Source organism: Labeo rohita, chromosome 18 (genome assembly GCF_022985175.1).
Source record: "Labeo rohita strain BAU-BD-2019 chromosome 18, IGBB_LRoh.1.0, whole genome shotgun sequence".
Taxonomy (NCBI): domain Eukaryota; kingdom Metazoa; phylum Chordata; class Actinopteri; order Cypriniformes; family Cyprinidae; genus Labeo; species Labeo rohita.
In genome coordinates this window covers 19,909,197-19,932,001 of record NC_066886.1, presented here as the reverse complement: position 1 = coordinate 19,932,001, position 22,805 = coordinate 19,909,197, and the positions used below count along the sequence as shown (strand labels likewise).

General features: G+C 42.3%; 1 long non-coding RNA gene across 1 annotated transcript; it reads right to left on the bottom strand.

The window, feature by feature from the left end:
- Positions 1-20,637: 20,637 nt before the first annotated feature.
- Positions 20,638-22,706, bottom strand: LOC127181055 (uncharacterized). Its single transcript, XR_007829727.1, has 4 exons — positions 22,422-22,706; positions 21,656-21,725; positions 21,308-21,406; positions 20,638-20,882 (listed from the first exon to the last, which is right to left on the bottom strand). It is a non-coding gene; the product is annotated as an uncharacterized LOC127181055 (long non-coding RNA).
- Between the last annotated feature and the right edge of the window lie 99 nt (positions 22,707-22,805).

Genomic DNA, 22,805 nt, shown 5'->3' with positions numbered 1-22,805 from the left:
TGAGTGAAATTTAATACAGTCATAATCGCTTTAGTTTAATTGAGCAGTACTCAAGTATCAAAAATTTGGGGGCTATAGGTACAAAGGAATCGGAGCCTACCCGTGATCATGCAAAAAGGGTTGTTTCTCGAGGAAAACCCCTTGGTCTTAAGCCACCACTGTAATAGTATCATGTACAGAAGGCCAAAAAAAGAATCATGCACCCAGTGACACATCATTAGTGAAGTGCCCAGAGTATAAGAGGGCGACTTTAATGTACATCATCAGCTTTTTTGCCTTCAGGAGCCATTTGTTTGTTCAGTGTGTCTGAAGCACTATGGAGAGCAAGAAGTCAACCGAGTGTTTTAGCATATGTGTGCCTCCGTGTCTGAGATATTTGACACCTGAGGACATGCATGACCTTTGCATTATGTGTCTTAGTGAAGAGCATGCGTGTTTAGTGCAGCATCTCACGGGATGCTGGGTAGGCTTCTGTATAAGGAGATACCTTCCCTGCCGAATCAGATAACTTGCTGCAGACTCAGAATATGAGTAAGATATGAAGATATATTCTGGGTTTTGGGTATTCTGCCTCACTGAACTCTCTGCTCACCAACAACAGTTCTTGGAGAGGCTGGCGACTCGGCAGGAATATACTGACCGGGTGATTGAGCAGTTACAGGCCAGCCCAGCCGGGCGCTTTCCCCTCCTGGACACCACCAGCAAAGCGCACCAATGCCTACTAAGGTTAACTGACCAAAATGATGTCAAAGCTTACCTCGATAAATTTGTGGTCATTGCTACCTGAGAGGGGTGGGTGAAAGAAGAGTGGGCTTTCATCATTGTGCCCTGCCTCACGGGGGAAGCACAGCGAACCTATTATTCCTTACAAGCCCCACACAATGAACAGTAAAATGACCTGAAAGCCAAGATCATCACCCAGGTCGGTTTGTCTCTGACCTGCACTGCCCAGGAGTTCCATCAGTGGGCCTATGATGAGTGCACGATGAGTCTTTTGCCGGCTACTACAGTAAAACAACTATGCACATCTGTCTATCACCCGCAGACGAATGGTTTGGTGGAAAGATTCAACAAGACTCTTAAACAGATGCTGTGGCGCATAGTAGCCAAAGATGGACGTGACTGGGACCTTATGTTTCCCTACGTGCTGTTCAAAGACTGGGAAATTCCTCAGGCTTCCACTGGATTCACTCTGTTCAAGCTGCTGTTTGGGAGGCAACCACAAGGGCTTCTGTATGTTGCTCGCGAAGCCTGGGATAACCAGCACACCTCGAATCGCACTGTCATAGAGCATGTGCGGGACATGAGAAAGAGGATCGATCGTGTATTGCCACTGGTCCGAGAGCATCTAGTAACCACCCAGCGTGCCCACCAGAAGTTGTATGACTGGCCTGCCCAAGTGAGGGAATTTCAACCTGGGGACTGTGTCATGGTCTTGGTCCCAACCGCCGCATCCGAGGAATACCGGGTGGTTTACATCAGTTGGAAGCTTTCCCCCACAGAGACCAGATATGCAGCGGTTGAAAAAGAGGCCCTGGCCTTAACCCTCTGGGGTCGAAAAACGCGCCGGCGTGGTTTGTGGCCGTTTTTCTGATAACGCCAAAAAGAACTTAAATTTCTCTGTCATTTTTGATCATACAGATAAGAGCGATACATCACTGGAATCTGTGAGGAATTCACTTTTATTTGTGTACACTCATAGTAACAACAACACTCTGTGGTTTTGTGAAATAAAGCAAACAAACAGGGTATGCAGTCTGCCGCGTTGTTCTCTGTGATCGTCATTAACCCTCTGGGGTCTGAGGGTGTTTTGGGGCCCTGGAGAAGTTTTGACATGCCCTCACATTTGTGCTTTTTTCAGTATCTTAAAAACATATTAATGGCTAAAGTCTGATTACATTGTAATCAGCACAAACGGGGCTACAATAATATGCAAGCAACATTAATATACATGTTTGTGTTTTTGAGAAAACGTCCCAGTTACGTATGTAACCTTGGTTCCCTGAGGGAACGAGACACTGCGTCCGGAGACGCTTTGGGAACGCCTTTGGTGGAACCACGCTCTGAATGATGTGTAAACTAGCCAATCAAACGACGATACGTCACGGGCGGGTGACGTCATCGACCAGGAAGCATAAAAGCACGTGCGAAGCCGGCTGGCGTCAGCTTCGTGGATGAAGCGAGCGCTCGGCAGGGATGCCGGAAGGATGGACCGAGACGCAGCGTCTCGTTCCCTCGGGGAACCAAGGTTACATAAGTAACCGGGACGTTCCCCTTCAGGAACTCAAGCTGCGTCCAGAGACGCTTTGGGAACGAGATGCCCACGCCCCCAGACTTCCACATCCCTGCCTAGTGGAAGAGCTAGGGCAGGAGAACAGAAGAGCCGGGAGTGGCTCGGACATCAAGGTTGTAAAACCTTACAAAGGTGAGGGGCGTGGACCATCCCGCAGCATTGCAGATGTCCTGAATTGGGACACCTGCCAAGAAAGCTTAGAGGCACCAATAGCGCGCGTTGAGTGAGCCTTGACCCCCAGAGGTGAGGGGAGGTCAGAGGACTCGTAAGCCGTAGATATAGCATCTACAATCCATCTACTCAAGGTTTCTTTTGAAGCAGGATACCTCTTCTTAGGGGGGCCATAGCAGACGAACAACTGTTCTGAATTACGCCACAGGGCAGCTCTGTGGACATAGGCATCTAAAGCACGTACGGGACACATACAGTTTAGCTTCTGCTGGTCGGGCTCCCGAAAGGGAGGAGGACAAAAAGCCTGGAGCACAACCGGCTGTGGTGTATTGTTGGGGACCTTAGGAACATACCCCAGCCTGGGGTAAAGGAAGGCTTTGATCATGCCGGGAGAAAGCTCTAAATGAGAAGGGGCCACCGAAAGGGCCTGCAGGTCCCCAACCCTCTTAAGGGAAGTAAGAGCTAGCAATAGCACAGTCTTAATAGAGAGAACTGGAGGATGGTCTCAACAACCTCAGTTGAGAGACCGGAATCTATGAGTTGCGCCCCCTCAGGGGCCACACCCACAGCTTCCACAGCTCCGGGCGGGGGTGAAGGATGGCGCCTGTGAGAGGAGATCCCTCCTGACGGGAATCTCCCATGGAGAGCCGTCGAGAAGAGATATCAGGTCCGAGAACCATACTCGGCCCGGCCAGTACGGGGCTACTAATAGTAGGCTGACCCCGTCCTGGCGTACTCTCTCTAGAACTCCCGGGAGCAGAGCAATCGGGGGAAAGGCGAAGCCAGAGGAGCTGGATGAACTAGAGAGAACCAGAGGGAACATTGTGCATTCTCCCTCGTGGCAAAGAGATCTAATTGGGCTTGCCCAAAGATCTCCCATATCTGCCTCACCACCTCTGGGTGAAGCATCCATTCCCCGGGCCTCGGCCCCTGTCTCGACAGGATGTCTGCTCCCACATTCAAATGCCCAGGAATGTGAACTGCTCGAAGAGAGAGGAGTTTGTCCTGGGACCACACAAGGATCTGGTGCGCCAGCTTGTATAAGGGGCGCGACCGCAGACCTCCCTGGTGGTTGATATAATAGACCACCGCTGTGCTGTCGGTGCAGACCAGCACATGGCGATCTCTGAGGTCTGGGAGAAAGTACTTCAGCGCTCGAAATACAGCCAGCATCTCGAGGCAGTTGATGTGCCAACTGAGATGGCGACCCGTCCACAGACCTTGGGCGGAGTGGCCACTCATTACCGCCCCCCATCCAGTGAGGGATGCATCTGTCGCTAGCGTGACGCGGCGGCAAGGAGCTCCCAATACCGGGCCCTGATTAGGAACCACGGCTTCCTCCACATATCTAAGGCACGTAGCCCTCGGCGCGTGACCTTGATCATGCAGAGCGGGTTTCCCCTCGGGGAAAACCCCTTGGATTTGAGCCACCACTGTAGGGGTCTCATGTACAGCAGGCCAAAAGGTATCACGTTGGACGCAGCTGCCATTAGACCCAGCAGTTGTTGAAACTGCTTGACAGTGAGTGACCGGCCCTCTTTGACTCTCTTGACTGCGGCGAGGATCGACTCGATCCGAGCAGGAGACAAACGTGCCTGCATCGTGGTCGAATCCCACACCACGCCCAGACAAGTGGTCCTCTGTGATGGAGAAAGCACACTTTTCTTGGCGTTTAGTCTTAACCCCAACGTTTTCATGTGTGCGAGGATTAGCCAGTCGTCGATAGTTTAGTATGCGAATGCCCTGAAGTCGAAGAGGGACCAGGGCAGCATCTACGCATTTCGTAAACGTGTGGGGTGAGAGTGCTAAGCCGAAGGGAAGAACCCGATACTGGTAAGCTTCGCCCCTGAAAGCGAACCTCAGGAACTTCCTGTGTTGAGGAAGGATGGAAGCATGAAAGTAAGCGTCTTTCAGATCTATCGTCACAAACCAGTCCTTGGACCTGATTTGTGACACTACTTGCTTGACTGTAAGCATCTTGATTTTCAGTTTCATAACTGATCGATTGAGGCGGCGGAGATCTATGATGGGCCGCAGCCCTCCATCCTTCTTTGGAACAATGAAGTACCGGCTGTAGAACCCGGAATCCCTCGCGTGAGGAGGGACCACCTCGATGGCCTCCTTCCTCAGAAGGGTCTCTACTTCCTGCTCCATGACCAGAGCCTGCTCGGGGCCCACCAGAGTGGGAAAAACCCAGTCGAAAGGCGGCGGCGGGGCGCCGAACTGAATAGCATAACCTTTTTCTACAGTGTGCAGGACCCATGCAGACACATTTGGCAGTAGCTTCCACGCTGCTAAATAGTCTACTAAGGGAACCAGCCGCTTGAGGCTGGCCTCTGGTATTGACTGAACTACTAGCTCGGAGACCTGTAACGGCGGACCGGCAGGAGACTGCCGAGCTAACTGTTCTAGAGACCCCCGAGGGGGTGACGAGCACCCCGGTTCCGCTACGATCCCGGGCGGAGAAATCCGGGGCAAATGCTCGTCAGAGGCCGCTGTGCCCTGTAACACTGGCAGGGACAGCAAACTGACCTGTCGGGCCTCGCCTTGGAGGACCCCGGCCTAGAGTGCCGCGGGTCTCAGTCCCTGGATGGGGGAGTGCGAGTCGCGACACTCAGCTTTTTTTTTAATATTACTCGGTTGCGGCTGCTCACGCCCAGCAGCCGCAGAGGTTAGAGAACGGCGAGGCATTTTAGAAACGAGCGATCTAGTATGCAGTCAGCTCACATTTTCTTTCTCTTTTATTTATTTATTTTTTATTTTTTCTCTTTTGCCTCTTTTTTTTGGAGAAAAATAGCCGCAGCAGCACGAGCTCTCACTCAGAGGGAAGAACTGCAGCGCGGGCTTAGAGCACCGAGAGAGAGAGCGCTAGATCAAAGGAGAAAGGCAGAGATAGGGCGGACCCGTCTCTAACCGATCACAGATCTATGCTGCAATCCCCACAGCTGCAGTTGCCGCAATGCCTCGGCAAAAGCGGGATACGAGCCGCGAGGAAGTTCACGAGGACTCTCTCCTCGAAGACAGCCCTCCGGGGACGAAGCGTGTGCAGCGTGAAAGCAGGCAGTCAGCCCCCTCGGGAGTTGACAGCACCCGCCTCGCCGCAAGCTCTCATTCAAAGGGGGGAGAACCGCAGCGCGGGCTTCCCGCCCAGAGAAAGAGCGCTACATCTAGGGACAAAAGGCAGAGATAGGGAGGACCAGTCTCTACCTGTCCGTAGATCTATGTGCGATCCCCATGATCACAGCCGCCGCCCTGCCTCGGCAGAAGCGGAAGCTGAGCCGCGGGGAACGCAAACGCGGGCAGTCAGCTCCCTCGAGAACTGACTCCCCTGCTTCGCTCCCAGACAGACAACAAATAGACTGTGTGTATCCCCACCCGAAATAGCGCGGGCAGAGAGGAACGCACAGTCTAAAATGTCGCTGCTTATATTTGTAAGAATGCTTGTAGGAAATAACGTTTACAAGGGGGTTTCTTTTCTTTTTAACACAGCCTGAAACGCTAGTCCACTCCTATTACAATGGCTTTTCTCATTTCAAAAGACATCACCCTCAAAATAAAGTTGTGCTAAAACTTGCACTAAAAACAGGGTGACAGACACAAACATAGAGCGCTCCGCTGAAAGACAGAAGCTGACGCCGGCCAGCTTCGCACGTGCTTTTATGCTTCCTGGTCGATGACGTCACCCGCCCGTGACATATCGTCATTTGATTGGCTAGTTTACACATCATTCAGAGCGTGGTTCCGCCAAAGGCGTTCCCAAAGCGTCTCCGGACGCAGCTTGAGTTCCTGAAGGGGAACAACATTTATGCGTGGTTAGTGAAAAACTAAAATCTTTAAGTCACTGAAATAAGGTCATGAAACACATTCAGAACATTTGTTCACAAGACTTTTGAGAACTGGATGTGGTTGTCTAGAGTTTTTTCTACAAAAAGATGTGAAAATCATCTCATTCACGCATTTACAGAAAACAATATATTAATTTAAATTTTCTAAAACATGTTTTGTGACTGAAAGGGAATATGCGAGGGAGTGACAACAACCATGAATATTTAGTGATTCGCACCTGAAAGACAAAAGGCCCTCCTCTAATGGCCCATCAATAAGACTGTGACTGTCAGGTAGAAACAATGAGAGATTCAAAGAATGGAATTTTAGACTATTTGTATTTTATTTACAACACAGTATCATCAAAACATACATAATGAAGGTCAAAAGCACATTATTGACTACACTGATCTAACCATAGAGACATGAACAGATTTTGTGTCATTCCTGAAAACTCCTGTTTTCTGAATTCTGTTCAACAAGTGAAACAAGTAAATTATACCTGATATTTAAGTGATTGCTGCTTCTTTCCATGGATTTAAGAAACAAAACTCATCATCAGTAGTCCAGGAAAAAAAAAAAATCAGTGTAGTTGAACATCTGATGTGGGTACAGTACACTTCATGTGGCATTCATGTAGCATTCATCTGTGGTGCAGGAATCAGATCACTAGGGGAAAAAAAAATAAAAAAAAAAACAAAAAGACATCTGTAAGCATGTTAATATCAGGAGCATCTGTAAAATATACATATAGTATGATTTTGTAGTCATAGACTCGCACATGCTTTATACTATCTTTAAAAAATGTCATTTTATATCTGAGAAACTAATTATTATTGTTTAGCACGTTAAACATCTGTTCATTAACACATATTAATAATAAACTAACAGTATCCTATTGTTATACAATAAATAAATAAATATGATTTTATAGTCATAAACACAAGCATGCTTTGTATGTCTTATACAATACAAAGCCATTTTATGTTTGGGAAACTAATTTACTATTGTGAAGTACATCTATTCGTAAACAGAGTATATGACAGTAGTTTGGTCTAAACAATCTTAGACTCTATCATTCAGTGTTACAGTGTAAACACTATTACTTTTATATCGTGTCATTTTTATTTTAATTAAAAACATCCTGGCGTCGTCAAACATTTCGATGCAATGAAATGAAACATACTTCATAACATTTCACTTGATTACATGTAGTCAGGAATTATAGTTTAGAAAAAAAATCTAACTACTATAATGTGTACAAGTTATATCACAGTAACACAACAACTAAGGTAAGTAGGCTAATAAAAGAAAGACTTACTCTTTCGGTGGATCGCATCGCGCTCTTCCTCTGAGGGAAATATAAATCTTTCTCCTCACAGCGCGTCTTCTTCCAGTAACAAGACGCAAGTAGCCAAGATGAAGAATGAAGTGAAGTCTCCCGGTTTGTTTACGTTGATGTGGGCGGTTCGCCGCTTGCGCCTCCACGTGGCTGATTATAATAACAAACCGAAAGTAGCTCGTGGGCGTGATCAAATTAAAAATAATTAGGTCTTACAAAAAAAAAGACTGGACATGGGGTTGGTTTCATACAGATTACTTTAACACATGATATTTGTTTTCGGTAAGACTTACTCAATTTAAAAGTAGACATATCAGGCTTTCTATAGATATCTCTCTCATGTCTCTGTGTGGAGTATTCGCTGAGTTTTAGTTCATTTTAGTGACGCATTTCTTAAAGTGGGCAGGCCTAGAGCTGAGATACAGGTACTTCAACTCACTGAATGTTACGTCCCAGGTCTAGGGTCTAGGAGAATAACATAATAGAGGTCTTTAAACCAGACTTGAGTGATTTTTCGTTCTTTATTTTTACTAGTTAAGTTCAGTGAGTACTAGGGCACTACACAGGAGGTCATTGGGAACATTGAAGGCGTTATTACATTCATGACTTCAGATGAAATCTTTGGGCATGGTCAAAAAAATCTGTCAAAGGGGACACAACAAAGGAGAATTTTTTACAAAACCCTGGGTAATATCCAACCATACCAAGAAAACGGCGCAGCTCTCTTTTAGAGATCTAAAAGAGATGGGGAAATTCAGAACTGCCTCAGCTTTGGCATCAACAGGCCAAACTGGCTAGTCATACAACCTCAAGTCCTTGGCCAAACTGTTTACTCAGGTAAGTGACCACAGCTGAGTTCATGTGGTTAGTCCACGGGTTAGAAAAAATTACCACATCATCAAGAAAGGCTTTGCAGTTTTCCACACCAGATAAAACTTTCTGCATCAACCTCTGAAAGGCTGCAGGAGCGTTTCACATCCCCAAAGCCATCACAGTGTATTTAAGGAAGTTATCTGGTGTTACAAATGCGGAGATTTCTGACGGTGTGTTCACACGGGGCATCAGTGTCAACGCTTGACGGAAGGCGTGGCTGAAGTTTGGCACTGACGCCATGGTCATAGCAGCGTCAGCCAATGAAATTAGATAGGAACTCAACAACAAAAACTCGGATACAGCTTCATTGTCATTCAACATGGACGCCAATTTGGTTGCATTAGCTATAGCTGGTGTGGTTACTGTGAACATTCAACGCAAGTTGAAACGACGTGGTACTCGGCGCTTCTGGGTACATTCTATTCTCAGGAAGCGAAAACAATGGGGAGAGTATCACGGACTTGTCCGGGAGCTGCGTCTGGATGCGGGAATGTTTGAGCAGTACTTCAGGATGTCCCCGGACACCTTCGACGAGTTGCTGGGCAGGGTGGGACCACTGATCACAAGAACTGATTCCATGATGCGGAAGGCAATTGGGCCTGCCCAGCGACTTGCTATCTGTCTTCGGTAAGAATAACTTTATATTACTGCGTATTCTTTATATATACACACACATACATACATGTAGAAACCAAGCTCATGGTCGTTGGTAAATAAATAAAATTGAATATCTGATAGTCCGATTGTCTGCGTAGTAAAAGGTGTGTGTGTGTGTGTGTGTGTGTGTGTGTGTATATATATATATATATATATATTGCAGTGTCTTTACTGTATAATGCTTTTTTTCCCCCCAGGTACTTGGCAACTGGAGACTCATTCAGAACTATCGCCTTCAGTTACCGAGTGGGCCATTCTACTGTCGCAGGCATTGTGCAGGATGTGGCCAGTGCAATCTGGGAGGCTCTGGTGGAGGACACCATGCCAGTTCCAAAAAAGGAGGACTGGAGGGCTATAGCTGACCAGTTCTATGCACGCTGGAACTTTCCCAATTGTCTCGGAGCAATCGATGGGAAACATGTCCTCTTGCAAGCGCCAGCGAATTCAGGGTCCTTGTTCTTCAACTATAAGTCAAGCTATTCGCTAGTGCTCCTGGCTGTTGTGGATGCCAACTATCTCTTCCGTGTGGTGGATGTTGGTGGCTATGGCAGGACCAGTGACGGTGGGACACTCCGGAATTCAGCGTTTGGAGAGAGTCTGAGAGATGGTACGCTGGACTTACCACCAGATGCTGCTATCCCTGGAGCAGAGCATCGTGGGCCCCTTCCCTGTGTCTGTGTGGGAGATGAGGCCTTCCCGCTCACTACAAACCTTCTGCGGCCATACCCTGGACATCACATCCCACCAGAGAGAAGGGCATTCAATTACCACCTCAGCCATGCTAGGTTGGTAGTTGAGTGTGCCTTTGGCATCCTCTCTGCTTGCTGGCGGATGTATCATCGTGTCATCGCGACAAGTCCGAAGGTTGCTGAGGCATGTGTGCTGGCCACATGCGTGTTGCACAACTTCCTCTGAAAGAAAATGCTGGAAGGTCGGAGATGCACACCCACAGCTGCACCTGCCAGTGAAGCACCTTCAGCTCCAGAGGGCCTGAGAGATGCACCAAGGATGGGCCCCAACAATGCAAGCCGTAGAGCCACCCAACTCCGGGACACATACTGCGCCTATTTCATCCAGGAGGGTGCAGTGCCATGGCAGCCGAGTGCATAGAGGACTCCAAAGGCTCTTTTCAGAGCCCACCAAAGGCTCTTTTAAAAGCAACCAACAGCTCTTTTAAGAGCTACCTACACTTTATGTGAAAAGAGCACATTTCAATTATGTCATAAATGTATAATATTATTCTGTATTTTATTCCATTGCCTTGAATGACAATCTATTTTATGTGTGCATTTTCAGGTTTTTAATCATGATCTGTGCAGATTTCTGGAGAGAACATACAAAGGTCTGCATCTGTTAGTACTGCTGATATGAGGTAAGTAAAAATGGCATATATATGCACATACATAGACAGCTACACACACATATACACACATGTACACATGCACATATATGTGTGTGTTTATGTATATATATATATATATATATATATATATATATATATATATATATATATATATATATATATATATATATATATATGTTTATGTATGCATATATGTGTGTATACATGTTTTTTGTGAGAGAAAACACAGCACAAGCATGAGTTCATTCTAATTGGTTTATTTATGCAAGTAGAAATTAGGGGTGGAGCCGAACCCGAATACGGTATTCGGAACGGCACAAATAGGGTGTTTTTTACAAATACTTATTTCGAACAAATACTTAAAAAATATTTGTATTCGGGAACAAGAAAAACTTTATATCAAAAAGCTGCGTTTCCTCATGAGTCACTGACACTGTGCTCCGCTGAAACTCGGAACCGGCCGTTTTTTTCTCTCTTAACCAACCTCTGTTCCAGATTTGCACAAACTACATTGCAATTAGGGGTGTGTGATATGACGATTTTTGATTGTGGAAAATTAAAATGTCTCCACAATCTGCTTTTGAAGAAATGTACTATATTTTGTGCTACAGCGCACATTCTGTCAGATGCAATTCTGGCGCCTCCGTCTCAATATACTGTACAACGCGGCACATTCACATCAAATGATAACTCCACTCACGCAGGTGCGTAATTTCCACTGGGGACACACTTTTCAAAATCCCGTTTGTGTCCCACCACTTTTAAATTGCTTTGTTAAACTGATGTCTTTTATTGTAGAATGCACGCTCAGCACCGCAGAGAGTTTCGCGCCATCGTTAAAACGAAACCGAAAGTAAAACGCGCGCGCGCATTCAAAAGCAATTTTAAATACCCCACGTTTAGAGAGCGACTCCCCAGTTAACCTTAGCTTCCCGTCACTCATTAACTTAGCTAAAACACCTCACATAGATTTGGACAACCAAATAGAAAAGAGTGCGGCTGCTGCTGAGCCATCTCTTGGTCCTCCACCAGCCAAAAAAAGTGTGTAGAAGTGTAACGCAAAAAAACTGTATTTTTACGCCTATTTTGAATTTTACTCGAATACAAATACAAATACAAATACTTTTCCCCCCTCAACAAATACAAATACAGATACAAATACCGGCTGCTTTGCACACCCCTAGTAGAAATGTGTGTGAATGTGTGAAAAAAATATGTGTGTCTGCCTGCCTCTGTCTGTCTGTCTGCCTGACTGTCTTCCTCATTCCCTGTCTCATCTCTGCCTGCAGGTGCTTGCTGGGAATTGCTCTGACTGCTTCCCTCGGCCTGGCTGTCCTCTGGATCTGGACTGAGGGATGCTCGGACAGAAGATGAGCTGGGTAAAAGGGATGGAGGCCTGTGGACATTACTGGATGTCTCTCTATCAGTGATAAATGGCATGAGAAACCCCATCACCACCATAAATCGCCATGGCTGTGTGACCGAGGACCCTGCTCCACTCCTTCTCATCTCCCTTTCTTTGTTTTTTTCTTTTTTAAACCGGTCTCTCAAAGACTTCCACCTGGTCTTGCATATGTCCTCTGAGATGCAAAAAAGAGAAATAAACAGTTCCTTCATATACACGTGTTTGTCAATTATTTATAAAATGTGTAGTTATGAAATAAATATGAATATTGGGGAAAAGAACAGTTTAATAACATTAATAATATAAAAACCCTTATATATTTGTATATTTATTATATATAATAAATAGTAAAAAATCACCCACCACTCTGATCATGTATATATTTTTTATATGAAATTTAACCTAAATTTCTGATGGCTGATGGCACGCTATTCTTGGCGGTACAATCTATGTATGGTAGTTGTCATTCACGGGTCCAACACACACCAGATTCACCAACGGCCTCTGCCACCTCCTTCCACGCCTGGTCTCTCCAGTATGAATCCCGGTACATAAAAAGTGATTGGTCATAAAGGACCAGGTGATTGCCCACCACAATAATTAGTTTCTCCTCCATTTTAAAATTTATCCTCAGTTTGCTGCTCTTGAACAGGATGAACGTGATTGGCTGCCGCCTGGCTACTGTATTTGCATAGAGCGATCCTGATTGGCTGACGCTTCCGTCGGCGGCGCTTCACTGGCGTTGCTCGCGGCAGAAGTTGAAAAATTCCACAATTCTTTTCGGCAACGCTTGACGTCACCCATTCAAAGTCAATGGGAAACGTTGACGCTGACACCCCGTGTGAACACACCGTGAGGCATGCTGTGTAAGTGGCAACTGCCGCTAGCTTTTTAATAGATCTAACTTGGTTACAAAGGATGAGGCACCAACATGATTGACACAATCCTCCATCCTAGGCAATGGAAAGAAGGTTGGCTGGGTGACACTATTCACCATTCTGTGATCTGTACAGAACCTAAAGGAACCATCCGGCTTTGGCAATAGCAGGAATGGAGAGCTCCATGGACTCGAACTGGGAACCGCTAGACTAGGCGTAAACAGATAATCTTCCTCCTTCCTCATCTCCTCTCTCTTACAGGGATTAACATGATAAGTTTGCTGTTTTATTGGTGAGGAGTTTATCGTTTCAATATCATGAAACAGAACATGGGTCTGCCTGGGGCTGTCTGAATAAGTGAATCAACATCTGTATGTTGAGACTGTGGAAGACAAATGTTCTTCTATCATTTGTTTCACTCAATTTCTTTTCCACCACATAGGGCGCAGAAAACCTAGCCTTCAGTGCAGAACCTGGAAGTGGAAGAAGGACTTCAAATCTCCTGGCTGAAAACTTTGCGCTACACAATTCTTGTCAAAACGTTCTTTCATGTGAACTTGTTTTGAAACCAAAACTGATTGCGCAGTTTCCCACATCTGATGTAAGCACTGACACATCTGAACCACATAATTACATTGGAATTCTTTTTCCAATAACAACTGTTTTCGTAACAGTTTCAGAGACCCATGCACGATATGCCTGAAGACTAATTTGGCCAGATTTAATCCCAAAGATAACTGCAGTTATCAGAGTTCGCAGAGAAGGTGGGAGAACAGCATGGAGGTAAAATTAGAACCTTGGTTGGTTTGAATAATTTTTGGTAGACCAAATGTAGAACAAAATGTAATTATCTCTTTTACCACTGCTTTAGGCTTCATTCTATGTACTGGGATGGCCTCTGGGAAATGCATGGCGGCACACATTAAAGTGAGTGTGTATTGATAACCCGACTTAGACTTTGCCAATGGTCCCTCACAATCAATGATGGTGCGCTCAAAAGGCTCACCTATTACGGGGATTGGGTATAGAGGAGCGAGAGGAATGTTTTGTTTTGGCTTACCGGCTAGCTGACAAGCATGGCACGACCAGCAGTAAGCAAGAACATCAGACTTTAGACCAGGCCAAAAACAGAATTGCAGCACACGATCATAGGTTTTCTGAATTCCCAAATGGCCAGAAAAGACATGGTCACGAGCGAGATTAGTATTTTGGAACGGTGACCCATGGGAACAACAACCTGATGAACACTATTGCCACTTTCACATTAAAACCCCATAAATATGCTTTCACTAGGAACATTTGTTTTTACAGCAGCAAAACATGTGCGCTGCCATTAATTGCAAACAACCCATCTGTAAGGAGGCAATATCACAGGTAGAAGAGGCTGGTTCTACATATAACTTCCCTGACATAACCATAGACTGCAGAAAATAATCAGATATGTCCATCACATCTTCAAATTTACATGCCTGGGCTCGGGCAACCACACATGAAGAGAAAACAAGAAGACAAGAACTGAGAAGACAAGTCGCTTGTAGAGTATAAGAGTGAATCAGAAAATTGAAGTGAAGATTTAGAAGTGTTAAAACAACTCAAAGAGCCAAATTCCACAAAGAGACCCACGATAACCAGACAACGGCATAAATCTGTCCATGATACCCTGGCGCCAGCCAGCCTGAAGTATGACTAACCAACCAACTCCTTCACAGCTTTGAACAACTTTAACACAAAAGAACACAATTATTGATAATCCCAACTCAGGAAGGAGATTGTCAATTTTGGGGCAAGAAACCCAATATTAATGGTCCAAGATATGGCACATCAGGACCATCATGAGGAAAATCATTAGTAGAGACTTTGTTTGGTTTTTTACCCCACCCAGGAGACAAGGACCAGACCGAGATTCCTTCTATACCCTTTTTGACCTTTGGTGTACCCTCACAGAGAGCATACCATCACGTTCACAGAAATGACAGACTCTTTTACATATATACACCTAAATTATGCTAAAAAGACTTATGAGAAACTAATAATTTCTATGCATAACTCCAAATTATGTATGTAATGCACACATTTGACTATTATGTCCAAATTACTCATTGTGTATGTATTGGAATAACTATTAAATAGTTTATAGGTTTATATTTGTGTTTGGTATGTTTGAGTTTGAATCCTTTGTAAAATGTATTATATTGTTGTTATAGAAATCACATCTAAATTATACTCTGCAAGAGCGAGAAAATTCGGACCATGTGACTGATAATGTTACGAATCTGGCCGGTGACCTTCAGTCTGCTCACCACCAGATGTCACTCTCTCACATTCACATTACATTGACTGTTTCACCACACCCTGGACTACATTCCCCATCAGCCATTGCTCTTATCACCTGCGTCCAATCAGTGACACTATTTAAGCCCCGGACTTCCATTCTCTAGTCGCCGAGTATTGAATTGTCTTCAGCATTCATACAAAGCGTTATCCCTGTTATCCTGTGTCTAGTTTCCTTTTGTTTTGCCTTGTTTTTCCCTGCCTTGTTATCTAGCCTAGTTATTTCGTTTTGTCAGTCTCGCTGCCTGCCTTTTGAAACCCCTCGCCTGTCTTTTACTCTTTTGCCTAGCCCTTGTTCGGATAACGTTCGCCGCTGATGGACCCTCGCCTGCTTTATGGACTATTCTTTGTCTTGCTCCTACACACCTGTATGCCGTTGCCTTGCCCTGCCTGCCTTGACCATGTCTTTGTCTCGTCCCTTAAATAAAAGTTTGCAAATGGATCCGCTCGCCTCTCGTCTCACTCCCACTGTAACAGATAAGATAACATGTTGATTTATGTTCATTTATGTTTTGGGAGGATGAACATAGCCAATAGCCATAGCCATATCCCAAGTTAAGACAACATCTAATCGGTCAAGACACCATTTGGGATGTGTCCAGAAGCTGAGTTTAAATACTCAGGACATTATAAAATTTTGCTTTTAGTAAGGGCTCTTATCCATTGCTTTTAGCCATGCTTTTAGCTATTGGTCTTAGCCATCGCTCCTAGCCATGCTTTTAGCTATTGCTTTTGGTCATTGCTTCTAGCCATGCTTTTTGCCATTGCTTTTGCAGCTGCTTTTTGCGTTCTTTGAGTGCTTCCTGGCTTGCACGCCAGCCACTTCTTTAAAACGAAAACATGAGGAGATTGTCACATTTCTGTCTTTTGCTTTAATCTTTTCCTTTCCATTGAGAGTTTCAAATTCTAAGTTAAATTTTGCAGCTAAGCCATGTCTCAGACGTCTGTGCCTGCCTCAAAACTTTAACTAGTGTACATGACTCTGCATCATCTTCAGCCAACGCCCAAGACATCCCCTTGAACAACCACAAACTTCCAGCCAATCAGCAACCTTGGGGAACCCCTTTCTGCAACTAAGTCATCAAAGGAAATCCCTTAACTAAAAGGCAATGCAAGTACAACCTCCAGATTCTATCTGAACTGGTGCATTTGACATAAAGTTTAATAGCCTCATTGAGAAACTCAATACGAGGGTTAAATAGATGATTGATGGTTGTTCAGGTCTAAGCAATTGCATATTGCCATAAACTTGGGATTTCAAATTTTCACTCTTCTTAACTCATTCTTTCCTTACTTTCTCACTTTCTGCAATATGTGTGAATGCGTGTGTCTATGTGTTAGATTAGGTTATATGTCTTAGATTTATCCAAAAAATTCTTATTCATATTAAAGAGATTTTGTGTTTGTGCTTACAAGTTAATGTCTTAAACTGCCAGCCTTGTTACTGTGCTAATAAATAGTGCTTTCACTATATTTTGGATAGTAATATCCATTGCAGAGTTGATGTTATACGGCTCATTCCATGAATTGCTGGCCGATCAATTGATCCGCCGTAGAATGAAGATCCTGTTCAAATTCCCCATAAAACCTTAAATAATTTCCTTTGAGCTAAATTGACCTGTTTCCCTTACACGCTTTTCGCATCTGTTATGGGATGGTTAACAACAATTGGGGAAGGGAAAACTGTACCACCCGCTAGGTTGTTTCCTAAAATAATATCCACACCTTCCACAGGGAGTTCAGGGAAGATTCCAACACACACATTACACGTAACTATATCCGTTTCAAGGTAGACATTATGGAGGGGAACGTTTACACAACCTGCTCACAAAATTACATCAGCACCTGTATAAGTTTCCTGTGACAAAGGGAGAATACCAGCTAGCATCAGACTCTGGGCTGCCCCTGTGTCTCGCAACACAGACACTTGGAAATGTCATCAGTGCTGTAATCAACCCACCTGTACAACATTACAGGTTCATATCCCGCAGTGTTTTGATCAGGTAAAACACATTTTGTTTTTACAAAACCTACAATTTTAGGCTTAGCTGATGCATTCTTTTTCTTCCATGCCTCGCAATCTGCAATAAGATACCCAGCATCAAGTCAATAGAAACAGACCCTGCGAAGTAATCGCCTTGGAGCAGGAACGGGACTGGAGGAGACTGGCGTAGGATCTGTAGGTATCTGAGCAAAGAGAAGCAGGGAAACTTTCCCTTTTCAAGAAATCGTTCCCTTTCCATCTTAAGATCTAGTTCTCCTAACCTAAGCCTTTTTGCCTCACTCTCCTCCCATTTAATTTCCAATTCTATTTCTTTTGTTCTTAACTAACATCAGGTCCGAATGGGGTACTTACAAAATACTACTGGGTGGTGCAGCTACTGGAAACCTAAAAGGTGCAGGTGAGAGTGGTGCAGATGGTGGTTTCTCGTTGACCTCTATCGGCATAGAAGCTCTTGCATCCATGGCACTCACCCTGGACTTATCAGGCAATATCCACTGCATAGCCATTTCTTGATGCAATAGTTTTTTAACTTCCTTCATAGAAGCATGTGTGTTTCCACACGTGGCACCACAGTTTAAAAAAAAATCAGAAATTTTTAAAAATTCGCCCTTACGATAGCGATTAAACTCTAAGCGAGTATAAAGGCGATCAAATCAAAATCCATAGTAATTCTACTGTTCAGTACTCCTTCACAGAGGTGGGGCCAAGTCATTGTTTTGCAAGTCACAAGTAAGTACCGAGTCAAGACAGTCCAAGTCCTCCGCTTTAAGTGTCAAGTCATAAACAAGTCATTTGTGCCATTTGCCCAAATTAGTGTCTCTGTATTAATTACTACAGTAAATTCAAAATCAATAGTCTATAGTAAGTAGAATTATAATGATATAATGATTAGTAATGTTTCATTGAAAAATGAATTATTGTTTGTGAAGAAATATAGGCCTAGGTGAATGAATAATTTATCTTAAGTCCACTGTTTCATCTGTTAATGATTTAGTGATTTTAAAGAATCAGTTATTTTAATGAGTGATTTTAATGAGTCAGTTATTTAATAACTTGCTAATACATAGCAAAGACGCTCATTTATCACCACCTACTGACATAGGTCTACAGAAATAGACATAGCTTTATTGACATGATTGGCAGGTATTATTCATAATATTTACAAAATATTTATGGTACTTTAAGTCCTAAACTGATACATTAATACAGAATGTTAATTACTGGGCAAAGAAATATATGAAATGAAGTGGAAAAGTAAGAATAGTAAGAATAGTTACAGTAATAATAGTATAGTAATAAGAATAGTTATAATATATACAAATGTGACCCTGGATCACAAAACCAGTCATAAGGGTCATTTTTTCAAAATTGAGATTTATACATTCTGTGGAAGCTGGATAAGTAAGCTTTTCATTAATGTACAGTTTGTTAGGATAGGACAATATTTGGCCGAGATACAGCTATTTGAAAATCAGGAATCTGAGGGTGCAAAAAAATCTAAATATTGAGAAAATCACCTTTAAAATTCTTCAAATAATGTTCTTAACAATGTATATGACTAATCAAAACTTAAGTTTTCATACATTTACAGTAAGAATTTTACAGAATATCTTCATGGATCATGATCTTTACTTAATTTTCTAATGATTTTTGCCATAAAAGAAAAATCAATAATTTTGACCCATACAATGTATTTTTGGCTATTGCTACAAATAAACCCCAGCGACTTAAGACTGGTTTTGTGGTCCAGGGTCACAAATGTCAAATGAAAAATAATAAGTGAATGGATATAAAAGATGGATTGGATGTGTTTATAGTTATATATAATTTTATGTTCTTATATAGGCCTCTCCTGCAACAAATATTGATAATAACAAATTATTCAAATTTCATGCTATCACGGAGACGAGTGGATTAATAGTTATAATCTATTTTAGAGTTAATATGTCAAGTTTACAAGTTATTGACTCTTTGCCAGAAGTAGCACACCGTTCAGGGTTTAAAAAAATGAGGCATTCATAATTATTCACGGTAAAACTGTAGCTATTCAGGTAAACAAATATTCATTTAGGAGCTATAGGTGCGCTACCATGCATATACAACATGTGAATTAATTCATTTCTTCTGAAAGACATGAAAGTGAGTGGCTGGTAAACAGGAAGAATAGAGTGAACTTTATATGTAGGCTACATACAGGCTTTTGATGTGAAAAAAAAATCAACTTATGTTTGAAAGGTTTAGCCTATACATCAGTGTTTATTATTCATCTTCTTATTATTATAAGTGCACTGTAAAAACTGTTACTTAGATTCAACTCAAAAAAATTAAGGCAACATTTTCCAACTACTTTTTGTAAGTTTAGTGAACTTCTTGTTATTTTGATTTGGTAAAAATAGTATTATTTATTTTACTGTATGCTAAAAAATTAAGTACAGTCTACAATATAAAGCAAAACATTTGAGTTTAACCATTGTGACGAAGAGCAGCATATTGACCAAATCATACTTAGTTAAAATAAGTAACATTTAAAATAAAAAAATAAACTTTTTGATTTTAATTAATTTACTCTATTACTCTATTAATTTAGACAAATTATTTCTTCAATCCACTTGAAATAATTAGTTAGCATTGCCATAACTTTAATTAATAAGGAAAGAGAGGTATTCGTTTCCAACGTTTATTACTCTATAACAGCTGCCATATACAAACAATTAAGTGCATCAATTTTTATGTTAATGTTGTAACCATTTTAACATTAAAAAATTACAGAAACTTTAAGTGCAGCATAGAACACTTTAAGTTACTCATCTTTAAGTGCAGCATAGAACACTAAAGGACTGACTTTAGTGCACAGTACAGTACATTTTCGTATGTATTAAAACATAATAAACTAATACAATAACATGTTTGAAGCACAATCTGTGCTATATTTCAATAAAACATTTGACATTGAAATGAAATAAAATAAAATAAAATAAAGGGCCTCTGACCTCAGCATTTGATATAACAAAACTAACTTCAGCACATCAAGTGCCCACAAGCTGGAGACTTATCCAGGAACTGAAGAAGTCTGTGCTTGACTACCACACTGTTCTAAGTTAAACTGCCCACCGAGCAAGAGTGATGAACCAAAGAAACATAAAAAAAGCATAATCTTACATAAATCCTTACAAGAACACCTTCAACACAGAACATTTAAATTTAAAATAAAACACAGGGAAGCAGGATCACAGCATTTGACAAGAAAGAACTGACTTCAGCTTCAATCCATAAGTGCACAGTACAGTATATCTTAGTATGTATTAAAACATTTTACCATAAAATGGTTTATATAACAGAAGCTCTGAACCGCAGCCAATTAACAATTAAACATTCACAACAATCTTCTGAAAAACTCTACAAAAAAACAACAAGATTGCCATTTAGTGTGAGGTTGGCATTTGACCAACTAACTCAGAAGTTTGTTTTTGAGTGTCATGAATCGGGAGGAAGCCTTTGGGCGCAGTGTGTCAAGTCCCACAAAAAGTCTTTGGAACACCTCAAATGTTTTGCAGAGTTGTGGTGGATACTGCAGGTTCAGAGCATGTCATCCCCAGAAGCAGGCAACACGCCCTGGCCAGATTTCCAAGATCAGTAAGCACTGGGATTCCCTCAAAGATGATGCCCACTGCATCTGGTTCACGGCAGACATATATCTGCATATTTTCAAGTCCTCATGGACACTGCTCTCCGTTTTTCCCTGTATGAGAATAAACAGAACAATAAGTGGCAACAGAGAACAATCTTCAAAAGCTAGGTGTGGTTAAGTAAAAGTACTGAAAATGCCACTCTTACAGTTATATCATCAGATGATTATGACTCCTGCATTAATGTAAAACAAGGATTTTACTTTTGTGAAACTGCAATTGAAAAATATGACAGTATTTTTTAAATCAAGTCTACAAGCAACTGGAAGACCATAAGGTTAATTTTGGACCCTGGTTCCTGCACATACATTTGGGTGTTTGTAGGTGTGTTTTTGAACTTTTTACAGAGCCAGAACCGATCCCCAACTCCAGCTCCGTACTATAACTCAGACAGACATAAGATTGATGCAGTATCTGAGGAATAAGTGCTTTTCCCAAAAAAAAAAAAGTCAAACTATGCTTTTTAAACAATACTTACATAGTAGTCAGAGATTAGCTCTTGCCCACTCTCTCCCATGTATTCAGTGAGGCATCTCAGAGTCACGTCTCTCTTCTTCACCACAGAGGTACTTGGATCCTATAGTTGGTAAGTGAATAATGAAAAAACTGAATCTTGCGGTCAATATAACAACAAACATACAATGTCATTATTAGTGTGGTTCTGTACTACCTATTCAACAGAGCTTTATATTATATATTAATTAGGAGCTGTAAACAAAAATGTTTTTTTTTTTTTTGCAATATTCACCCAAATAGGCAAGACAAGTAAATAAAGTACTTATTGTATTAATATGCATCTGCAACATTGTTACTACTTTTGCCTCACCTGTATCAGTTCCAATAAAAGTTCTTGATGCGTTGATCAGCCGCTACAGATCAGTAGATCTGATGGTCTTCTAAAGAAGCAACACAAATGAAAGAAGAGTTTATGAAAAACTCAGGATCATTGATGTTATTGCAATGCAAAATAAATATTAAATCTTTTTAGTTGAACAAATGGTTTAAGACAATATAAAATATTTCAACCAAATATATCAAAATATTAAGTTAAAGCGTTTACGAATTTTTATGATACGTTGCCGAGAGAAACGCCAAAAATATAATGTCCTCATCTTTTTCAATCATGCAGGGACAACAACTGTGACTACAAACCTAGCAGTTAAAGTAACTTTTAACTGAAACATGTACGAGGATGAGAGACCATGCTACTAGTGTTTTGCTAGCTAATTCGGAAAGAGGCAGAACATTTAAGACGAGTGATTTGAGACAAAATAATTCACATTCACCGAGGCTAACGTTATTAGACTCCTTAAACAAACAAAACGACGATGTTTTTTTAAAGTACCCAGACTAAGTAGAAACATAAGCTGGCAATATATCTCACATAAACCTATCCTACGTTAACGTTAGCGATAGTCGTTTTAAGATTAATGTTAATTTCAAGACCTTCGGTAAGGCCGCATGGCGCCTGCAAAACTGACAAACTTAACGTTACTGTCTGAAACCTGGCGACGCCTTTACATTTTATAGTGCAATAAATGCGTGCTCATTCGGCTAAAACCTAAATTTATGCGATGTAAATAGTTACTTACATGTGTTGCACGTTGTATAAAGCCCCCCCAAAACTCCAAAGAAATCCGAAACTGGTCCGGTGTTTTAACAAATAATGCTACCTGTCAGATTGTGCTACCAACACTGTGTTTTTCATACTGTAATGTTATGTTTAGGGTTGGGGTAGGTGTACACGTTAATAAAGCCTCACACAATATTAATATCATGCTGGAAGCAAAATCTGATAGGTAGCATTTTTCGCTGTCGAATTATGCTACCATCTGTTTTAATGGGAGGTAGCAAAATCTGACAGGGTAGCACAAATTGTCAGAACACCGGTACAGGTGACAATGAGCATCGATGTCGTTGTTCTGCTGCAGCATGTGAGCGGGTCGTGACGTATTACTTTGGATATAAACACTTAA